Source organism: Ixodes scapularis, unplaced genomic scaffold, assembly GCF_016920785.2.
Source record: "Ixodes scapularis isolate PalLabHiFi unplaced genomic scaffold, ASM1692078v2 PGA_scaffold0__279_contigs__length_252992795, whole genome shotgun sequence".
Taxonomy (NCBI): domain Eukaryota; kingdom Metazoa; phylum Arthropoda; class Arachnida; order Ixodida; family Ixodidae; genus Ixodes; species Ixodes scapularis.
Window position 1 is genome coordinate 148,422,113 of NW_024609835.1, and position 11,288 is coordinate 148,433,400.

Consider the following 11,288-nt stretch of genomic DNA (forward strand, 5'->3'; position numbering starts at 1 on the left):
TCATGAGGCACTCCTTACTGGAAAAAGATCCATTGCAGCTACTACGACGTATTAGTTCTAAAGCGATCATCGCTCACTCACCGGGACACCGCCATGTTTCCCCGCCGTCCTTACTCTGCCGGTCACGTGACTCAAAATTCCCCCTCGTAGGGAAATGCGGTTAAATTCTAACCGCGGTGGCTTCGAGGAAACGGGCCCAGGTATAGTTGGCTTATGTCCAACCACATGTCCCAAGAACTGGTTTTCTGATAATAATGGCGTTAATAATATTATATTTAAATACTTCAATACTATTTGCTGCTTTTTTATAGGGATATATTAAACTTTTAAGCGAGAATTTATTTGAGTAGATATCCGCTAAACGGTAATCATTTTTCCAATTACTTCTTCTTTTCGGCCGTTTTTTCTTTGATTGAAAAAAAAAATGAAAACGAAGTGTTCTTGTTTGGACTGACGAAGCGCCTACCAGGCTCGAGACGTGTCCGTACACAACTTTTTGGCGACTCTCTCCTCGATTTGGAAGACCATCTCCTTAAGGGCCAAATATTTTTTTGGAATATATTTCTCTCGAGTACCTTCTTTTTATCCCAGGTTCTGTTCATATATATATATATTCTGTCCTGATTGATGGAGATATTCAAATTTCATTGTCACGCGCTATGGCTAGAAACGAAAATCGCTGCCGATTTTCACATATCCTTGAAACTTCCTGCAATAATCATTCGTACGAGGTCATAACCTTCGAGAGTAGATTTTGTTCTAACGGTACAACACAATAAGAGAGAAAGAAACGGACAGAAAGGAAGTGATATTAGAGCAGACAAATGAACGCTGTCGTCGGCTTCACATCTGTACTTCATGTGTTCTCTTCCGATGCGTCGAGAGCGCGTCAATACCTGTACTCCATGGAATTCTGACCCGACCCTGAATGGACGGGACAAATTGTGGCTCACTGTATTTACCCCTGACTAGAGGGGGACAGTTAGGTTTGAACGAGCTCGAGCAGCCAAATAGTTATCTCCCGCATTTCGCCGGGTTACGTGCGTCGTGGATGACAACCCCTGACCTCCTGCTTCAAGTTAGCACCTGTCCACTCTGTGCAAGGGTGGACATTCGGCGCCGAGGCATTTTTGTAATTGTTAAGGCTGTTATACTCCGACGTTGAGCGCGGCGAATATACCGAAGCGCAGAAGTCGGGCCTTTCATTGGCCGGCGAGCAAGAGCTCGGTGTCTGCGACCAATCAGTATATCTGTGCTCTGCTCTATGCCCCGTCTGCTACGCTCGATGTCGGGGTATAACAGAGCCTTTAAACTACATAAGCCGTGTATGGCACTTAGTTACAGTTGTTTTACATTTTCGCTCTTTTACCTAATTCTACTACGCATCAGTCTAATTTACATTAGTTGTACGTAATTACACCTTTGGCTTCAAATCTATAAAATACCCACCGTCGGCAACAGCAAGAAAATGCAAGACGTATCCTTAGACTCTACTCAAGTTTCATTGTTCTAATGTTGTCTACTTTAATTTACAATGTTCATGAGAAGTTTTTTTGTTTTGTTTTGTGTTATTTTTGTTGCTAAAACAAAATGGGAAACAACAAACGGACCTAAGACACCTTTCAGCTTAAAAATACAGTTTAATTGTCCGGCGTACGTATGCCAGGTCTCCAGCGAAGATTTTTTAGCAGAGGTTACACCAAGGCTTGTGAGACAGAAAATAAGAATTACGATCGGGAAACGAACAAGAAAAAAAGGGGGGGGGGGGGAGGAGGAGAATGCGATACTCCATGCAATTCGAGCTTCAGCAATAGTCAGTAATGACTAAATATGTCGAAGGCCTCTTTCATATGAAACTAGATAGCAACGGGTTAACCTTTAATAACAAGCTATAGGAAGAAATCAACAGAAATTAGTTTTCCCAGAGCAATCTTCCAAAATACCACGTTGAACGCTACTTAATTTACGTAAAAATAACAAGATACAGAAGAGTAGATAATCATATCAAATACTTTAGAGAAAGCGCACAGCAAAGCATCGGTCGGTAGTTTACATTACAAACGTCACAACATTTGTGCCCTGCTTTCACCACAGACATTTTTCATGGTGGTAAAAAAACACCACTCTTTAATGAAAGGTTGAATATTTGAATTTAGAGCTATTAGACAAGCACACCATTTGCCAATTAAATTGAGTTTAATATCCATTCTCACAGGAAAACTCGACTAAAGATTCGCTTTTGCTTCTAGAACTTCAACCGTGTGAATGCAGCTGTTCGTATGAGAATCTTGGTAACCGACATTGTCAAAAGGGCTGGTACCCGAGAACGAATCTGGGGAGTAGCATTCATGAAAACGATTATCAAAAAGATTGACTACATCTAGAAGAGACGATACATATTCAGTGTCACTTCGTAAACCTATACTTTCATTTATAAGGTTTGTATACTGTAATTGTAATTCCCAGAACTCATCAGGCTTCCGGAACATTTTTCTGCAGGAAGTCTGAGGTATGTTTACCAATCAAACGATAAAAAAGCAGAAGTGGTTTCATTTTTCTGAGAATGAATCTTGACAAACCATTGGCAACAATACACTGATAGGCTGAATATAAAATTGGTTGACAGCTCCTCTGTCTTGCTTTAGGGGCATTTACTCAAAATACTAATTTGTTGTCTCGCAATAATTCAAGTACTTCAACGCGCCTCAAATCAGCAAAAAATTGCAATGTAAGAATCCTACTCCCCGTGTTTTGCAACTCTCACTCCGGAACTGTGATATAAAGAGATGGGAGAGACTTGTGGAGTCCTTACGCCTTCGAAGTTTTTGCCTGATATGCAAACTCTGGTTCCCGCCTAACAACATTTGATCAGGAAGCGCCAGTTTTCAACCAACCTGTTAATTGCATGTCTTTTGATGTTTGGTATACGGCATTGCCTTGGGCTAGCAGGATTGCTGCACCCGTATTTTTATGTGGTTTAAGATTTTAGATGATGCCATTCTCAGCTCGCTTGCCTCTTTGCTTTAACTTCACAGATATTGTAGTGCGGCTGCAAACCCGTTGGAATAATTGGTCCACCACATAGCGTTCTCACTATTGAATACGAGCGCATTTGTATCTCCCTTCATCTCTGCGTGGTTGACTACTCCTGAGTAGGGTTCCCTTGGCGTGGTCAACATTCGTGACAAGGTATCCGCCACGGCGAGTAATATTTTGTGGCAGTTTGCGGCCTCGAAGTCGAACTTCTTCAGCTCGCTTAATCATTCTGTAATAGGCTACTTCTATAAACCCCTGCACGCAACAATGCTCGAGGTGCATTCTGGGACTTAGTTGGCCAGAAAGATGAATGTCATAAATTTGGTTTTCGTTGCTTCAATTACGAAGAGGCTGTTGTGAGAATCGAGGCCATACAGAGAGCCAGAAGCCTACTAATAAGAAATTCCTGTTTTTTTGCTTTTTTTGTGCGTCTCTTAGACGTCCTCTGCGTATACTTTTTGGGCTTCTGAACGAGCTTGAATGCAGTGTCGTACGGAACGGCGTTCCTAGAACGCGTTCATTTTAGTAGGAACGAAGGAACGCCGCCGTTCCATTTTGCATCGGTAGAACTGGAACGGGTACTCATTACATTTTTAAGGAAACGGAAGAAGGAACGGCTATCCTTTTTCTTCGTCCAGTGAAGTAATTTTATTTTGTTTCTAAAAGGGGAATTCTAAAAAAAGTATAAATTCAATATATTTGCGAAGAGCAGGATGTCGTTAACGTTTTTGTTACTTAGGGTTTACTGAAGGAAAAACAGAAAAGGGGACGTCTCGAGCTCAGCTACTTTCTTTGCTTCCTCGAATCTTCATACACCCAGAAATCTAAGGTCGACTACAGCAATCACTGAACTTCTACAGGGAGACCTACAGTTACACTAAAAGAAAAGATTGCCACATATGAAACGCACCCTTGTATCCCAAACATTGACCGTATGTACACAAATTAACCTTAATTCCCTTTCCTGTTTTTCTAGCTTCAATTTGAACAACCAATGCAACCTTCCTGACGAAGGACTGGTAGTTTTCAAGACTGACCTTCCGAAAGCACTTCCTTCTCATTTGCTCGTCTTGTAGACTGCAGCATCCAGAAGCAACTGTTAAGTTTCAGCACGGGACTTTTTTAGATTCAAACGTGTGATGTTGTTGTAAAACGTTCGTGCAATGTGGGGTAACACTACATTTGGCTTGTCTGCATCACCCATCACATACATGAATATGGCAAAGCGCTGATTTTAAATGTGAACATATGAACAAATGAAACCTTGCTTCCGCTTGTTTTCTCTTCCTGGTGTCCTTACATCAAGGCCTTAAAATTCGTATGTTGCCATTTGGTGGGATAGATAAAGCAATCTTGGTTTAATCTAGCTAAATATGGTAATTAGCAAAATACGAATTTAACCTATATGTAATGATAGGTTCAATGTTTTAAACTGTAACGGGAATAAGTTTCTTTCTCACAGATGAAACTTGTAACGAGAACGCGTTCTAAAAATCAAACGGAACGAAGACGAGCTTCCGTTCCTCTTTTTAAGGAACTTGTACAACATTGTTTGAATATTAGATCAGGGGCAACACAAATTAAACGTCGAGTTTTTTTTCGGTGCATGCCTTACTTTGTTACTTGTATGCATTGAAATATTTGGGAGGAATTATATGGACAGTGTTTCTTCTACCATTCAATTAAGGACGCGAACAGCTGTATTCGAGTGGTCCCTAGACTTCTGCAAGGACGTCTCTAGAGAACAACAAATAAACTATGGACACGTAAAAAGTAAAAAATGTTGAATGTGTCACCACCCGAAGAACCATAGTTCTTGACGCCCATTATTTCTCGAGTAATGTGGTGGCATACTCTGGTACGGTATGTAAATATTTTCCAACATTAGGGCGCCTGATTATTTCCTTGTGGAAAACATCTATTCACCCGTACATAACGTTCGAGGCTAGAGGTAAAACAAAAAGACAATACCCCGTTACAAACCCATTACATTTCCATTTTGTGTGGAAACAAATGCAGGTAGCATCAAAAACAAGAGAAAAGCTCCGCTTCATGGCCCAAAGGTATACATTATAAACCACACTTTACGAGAATGCCTACGTTGCACGGGAGCACCTAGGCAGCGGCATCAGCTGCAAAGGCAGCAAATGGCAAGAGTTAGGAGATGAAACAAAACGGACAGAGCAGAAACGATAACTTTCCAATTAGCCGGCCCTAGCGGAGCCCCATCTTTCGGAGCAGAGCGGCCTCGACGCCGAGCTGGAAAAAGCCTCGAAACGGAATAAGAAGGCGAGCTTTCTTCCGGCCTTGCAACAGAGGGCCTGCCCTAATCAGCGGACGCTGCTGTTGATTCAGCTGATTGCTGGCGCCGGAAACAAGCACCTGGGACTCCCCGTCCGAGACTCAGTGGCGGGCTTTGGCTTTCCAGTGCGAGGCCCATCGGGTAACTCTAATGAGATTCGTCGCCTTGTTAAGAAACTCCTTCCCGCGAGCTGTCTCTCCACGACGCTGCTCTTTCGTTTTCTACTAGTCCGACTGAAAATTATCTTTCGTTCTTTTCGAGAGTTGGAATTGGGAGAGAAACTGGTGAACAAAGGTAGTATAAAATTCTAATTTTAGCGCGACTGTGAAGCGAAAATTTAAGACAGATAAAACGGAATGATGCTAGATTTGATTGAAGGCTTTATTCTTTGGTTGCCACAGGGTCAAATAAGGAAAGGCGATAATGTTTTCGGTCTTTCTAGAGGGTAGCATCCTCGAAACTAAAGGGGTTGCGAAAATGCCTAGTCTTGTTCCCGATAGATTCTTTTTTTAATGTTTGCATGCATTTTTAGACGATTCGAAGTGTTTCAAATTATGTCTCCGCTTTGGTACTCTAACTTGCACAGCCCAAAACCGATCGGTTTTAGAGTTCACCAGAGTGTAGAGATTACATGAATGCTGGCAGGCTTCGATGACCAATGTCGAAGCCGGCATTAGGGGAGTCTGAAATTAGGATGTCTGTGTCTGGCAGTGCTAGCTAACGAAGTCTAAATTTGTTCAAGAATGAAATCTGTTACGAGAATGCTTTCAAGGCAAGCTGAAAGACTTTTCAAGAAATATGAATTAGGAGCGAACTTATATAACTTTTTTTGGTCCCGTGAATTCAGTTATCACACTAATCGTGTGAAGAAGCAAACGCAAAGCGCATTTCTATTGATAAATGCCTGAAGCGATTGCCGTCGGGCATGCGGCGATCCTATCTGCCGCCTGTTACCTGTCCAGAGTGTCGTGACGTCATATATGGCACCCTCAATGCAGCTTAGTGGCGGGCAAGGGTCATCTGACCCCGCTGATGACGTCACTTTTTTTTCCCCTGAGCTCTCGTCCTCTCCTACCAACAGCGCGCAACAAAGACGGTCTACGTCAAAATTTTAATTTACTATTACAGCGCCATTATTAATAAGGTCGAAATAAGACTTAACACATAATTTTTAACGTGTCTAGGTAACGTTTACTGTTTGTTCGAATTCAAGGACCCCTTCAGCTTTCCATTAATGAGGAGGCTTTCATAGGTTCTGCTCATTTGGTGGCTGAGTGTAAGACCTCTCATTATTCGTGCTGTGCGAAGGGCAAGTTCGTCTGCTTCTTGCGCAGGGGGTAGCGGTGACGTCAGAACGCCGAGCCCTGATTGGCTGATCGCGACCCCCTATCTGAGCGTCGTCTGCTCCTTTGCAACGTCGTCTGCTCGCAACGTCGTCTGCGTCTGTCTCACCTTTCCTGCGACTTTTAAAAGTGCAGAGGCCAGATTTACGAAACGAACTTACGCCAAAAATGTCCGCAAGACAAAACGTAAGAACAAATTCGTATTCACGAAACGAAATTATTGTAAGTTTTGCGCAGGTTACGACGGAATCCTACGACAGCTCCGAAGCTGTCTTACGCACTTCTTACGATCAAATCAGCATGGCCGACAGCCTCGCTCAGTTACTTGGTCGCGACGACCAACGGACGTTTATTTTTGTACGTGCTCTTCTCACGCGTCCCGATTATAAGCAGCAAGAAAAAAGTAAAAGGTACTTGAAATAAATCACGACGAACAAAAACGCTGGATCCAGAAACACCCGGAAAATGCTCCAACGACCACGATTCCACTGGCCCCGACCAAGCAAGCTCGGCAGATAGGCCTAGCACGCACACCGGCTCGGCGCAGCGGTGCTCGTACGGCCCTTGTCCAAGACCGTCTGCCCACGACCGGCTGGCGTGCTGAATGGAATATGCCCGCGCGACCCTTGTGAACCCTTCCCGTCTTATACTTTGATCGCTGACCTCAATTTTAGATGAAAAAGTCAATCTCTTCCTCTTGTCAAGTTCTTGTTTTCCGAGGCAATGGTGACTCTCGCCGGTGAAAAAGCGGTGAATCTCCGACAGACGCAGGAAAGGTAAAGCAGCCATCGCTTTGACTAGAAGACGTAAAGCAGACGACGTTAACTGCGCCAACCCGCCGACGCCGTTAAAGAGTGAGGAGTCTCGCCGCACACAAAAGGAGGGAAAAAGTATTTGGGAGGGAACTTGCGGACACAAACCACCCTCACCTCTCGGTTCTTAGCAAACAAACCTCGGCGCCTCCGGGCACCTCGCCAGTGAGTCCTTTGACTTCCCTCCTTGATGCGCGTCTGCTAGTTGTTAGACAAAAACAACGTACCGCTCGAGTTATTTCGTCTGCCCTCTCTGAAAGGCGAAGTCGAGCTCGATCGTAAAGACCTGCACTTCCGAAAGTCGCAGGAAAGGTAAGACAGACGCAGACGACGTTGCGAGCAGACGACGTTGCAAAGGAGCAGACGACGCTCAGATAGGGGGTCGCGATCAGCCAATCAGGGCTCAGCGTTCTGACGTCACAGCTACTTCCTTTCTCATGCGCAGAAGACGAAAATGAGCCCACATGCGAGGCGTATTAGTGTGCGCTAACCTCTTCCGTTAGATAAGGTGATCGTAGGGAAGTAAGATTTATCGGTAACTTTATTCTGTATATTGACTGCTATCTGAAGATGTGACGTCATACGCCCACTGCGCTATTCCTTAGTACGTCATGATCCGCTTTCTGATTATGTTACGATTCGTCATTCGGGTGTCAGCTGCCTGCGCCGGCCACAGATTTCCATTAGGGGGCTTAATGGTGCTTTGAGCAAAGATGTATGAGCTACCGGAAGTAAGCAGCTTGTCCTAGAACTGAGCTCTTGGCATGCTTTTGAACTCTTCCGAGAGCTGGTTCTAATAACGTCCACACTCTTAGAAAAAGGGTATGGATAGTCCTCCCTTAGGGGAGGAACGGTCTGTTAACCTATGTTCCTTTAGAAAGAGAGAAACTTTCGTCCCTGAAGCAGGGGAGCAAAGTTCCTCCGTCGCCTGCATCTCATTATGGCGCCCCTGAATCGGGCAAATCGACCTCAATAAGGCTTAACGTGTACGCTACCTCTCTTGTACGGGACGAGAGGAGCAGCAAATAAAAGCGTAACACGAGCTTTCCGCGAACTGTGTTTATTTCCTGAAGCCAGATTCCCCCCACAGGTACAGAAACTTGCGTTTCGAAAGCAGTTACTCGGTCTTCTCGTCGACAGAACTGCGATGTTAAACCCAGACAACCGATAGCCAGTTCCTTCGCGCACTTTGCGTCTTACCTTTGGTGTTCCTCGAGTCACAATTCTTTCGCCAACTGCACGTCACGGAGAAATGGCAAACTAATCCGCGAAACCAAAAGCCGCTCTTGAAAGAACAAACTCGAAACCTCTGTTTATCGCGTAGCGTGAAAGAAGGTTAAATCGCTTGCCACAAGATGGCAGGGTCAAGCAGAGTAATTGCAAGTTGCTAGGCTAGGTGGCGCTAGGTACCGCCTAATTCATGTTCTACAAAAAATAATTTCATTTTCTCAAGCCACTATTTCGCGTGGGAATCCTCTACTATACACACATTACACATACTACAAGCGTCAGGTGAACATACATTGAGCACATACACATACATGGCACATACAAACATAAATACATCGGCACACCCAGCGAGGTAGAGGGGCTTAGAGTGATAAACCGGAAGTTCCAAAGTGGCACCCCACCGGTTGCCGCCATGTTGTACGCAAATGTGACCACCCGTCACGTGACCTCCCAAGAGCCGTGATGTCACCGGTAAGATGGCAGCGTCCAGAGCTGGCGGATGCGAGTTTGTTCGGTGCACGGTAGCCGTAAGTGCAGCTGCTTTCCGACGACTTCGGGCTTCTTCGTGCTCGCTGACGCAGGTAGAATGTGAAAATATGAAGGAACGAGACTTTATGCCTTTTTTGCGCAAGATCGCTCTGGATCATCTGGATATTAACACCTATGAGACAGCATCAGACGTATCGCCGTACCGGTGCTCGGATTCCCGGATGTGTTCGAGGATCGATTGAACTTTGAGTGCTTTTAGCATTCAATGTTCGCATTCTCTTAGGTTTGTTTGAACGGTGGAATGTCTGAGAATGGACGCGAAATGTAAGCGTCGGACGTAGAGCCCAGGGAAATTTGTTTCAGCCCTAGGTAACTGCATAATCGCAGCAACTTTTAGTGAGGAAGCTCCTGAGAAAGCTGGAAAATCTTGACTGCCGTCCCTTTCAATCTCTTCAACAGCCTTTTCTCGAAAGTGTGGGCCGCCTATACTTTGTTTCACCATAACTTGGAAAAGGGCAACCGCCACAGCCCTCTCAACCCAATCGGAGAGACGGAGTGAAGGTGTGTGACAAATGTGTGCAGATGAGCACTGTGATGATATGTTGTCATGTGCCTCTCTCCAAGGTACACACTGATTGACCGAGACTGTAGCTCTCGCTGTTTGCCATATTGTGATGAAACGGATTACAGTAACTACTACTTTAATTACCCAAGGCCTTCATACTTTGGGCATTTGTTCGACAAGAATGTTATGTCAGCCATCACTGTGAACTTGGCTACGCGCCTATTGGACTCGAATGCTGTATTATACTTCGTTTCAGCTTCGGTCCGAGCGCGGCCGATGTTACGAGCAGAAGGGCCAATCAAACAGTGCAGAAAGCGAAACGTCATGGCGTGCTGTCTGCAGTTAATAAGACCAGCCGGTATTCGCCGTGTCTCTGTGCGCGCTCCTCCGCCGGCTAGTCCTATCAAGAGCAGAGCACGCCATGACGCTGCGCTTTTTGCGCTCTCTGATTGGCCCTTTGGCTCATAACATCGGCCGCGCTCGGACCGAAGCTGAAACGAAGTATAGCATTCGACGTGAGCTGGGGGCCATTCGTGTGCTTTACGCAGAAAAAAATTGGTGACAGATGTGTTGCTTGATGGGGTTTTGCAAAGGGTCTATTCTGTCATACGTATAGGAAGTCTCCTGCTATATAACAATGCATCCATACTATTAAACTAGATGCTCAGAGGTGTGTTTGTTTTTGCACTCAACAAGTTGCAACAATAATTATTTCTTACGAGTGTAATATTTATTTTCGGTAGCTGGGCGCGGTTTGTGCTCATTAATGTCTGTGTGCTTTGATGTTATCATGTGTGTAGCTTTAAGTATCCTCTCTGCAATGCCTACAGAGGCCCTTGAAGGGAATAAATTAATAAACAACATTTTCACATCACTGGAGTTGGTTTTCGGATGCGCCACATGTTTAGGAGAAGTGGAACGAGTGCAGCCCAGTAAAACCAGTCTTCCAGTCTTGTATGTCCCATCAATAGACCCTTTTACAAATTCAGCACCATCTACCGGAACGGTTGCAAAGCTTCGCAGGTGGGCGTGGCGCGGCGTGCGTCCGCCATAAGCATGTATGGTCGCATCGGCGCTTGCTCAACGTGCGCTACACCACCGACACCACTGCGGCCACAGAAGGTGTTGCGCGGCTGATACTTCGCCACACGCTGCTTCTGCGATGCCTTTTCATTGCTGTGTTCCGCTGTGTAAGCAAAAAGGACTCAAGGATGCCTCTGGCTCGCGGTTGGGCGGTGCACGCACGCGACCGCTGCGACAATGGAAACGGAAGAGATCCCGCCAGATTAGTAGCACGGAATGATATAAGCCGTCTCGTGCTGCTTCTCAAGCGCTAGCGTGACGGAAGGGAGCATGCACCTGCACCCTTTTCTTTTTGTAAACAGAAGCGATGTTGTTGGGCTTGGGGTATCGAGATAACGTTAACATTCGGCCATTTCGTGTGACCTCTCTCGAATTTGTATACTTTTTTCTTTTAAGGTATCTTTGTTCGCCATCCCATCCGACCCCGC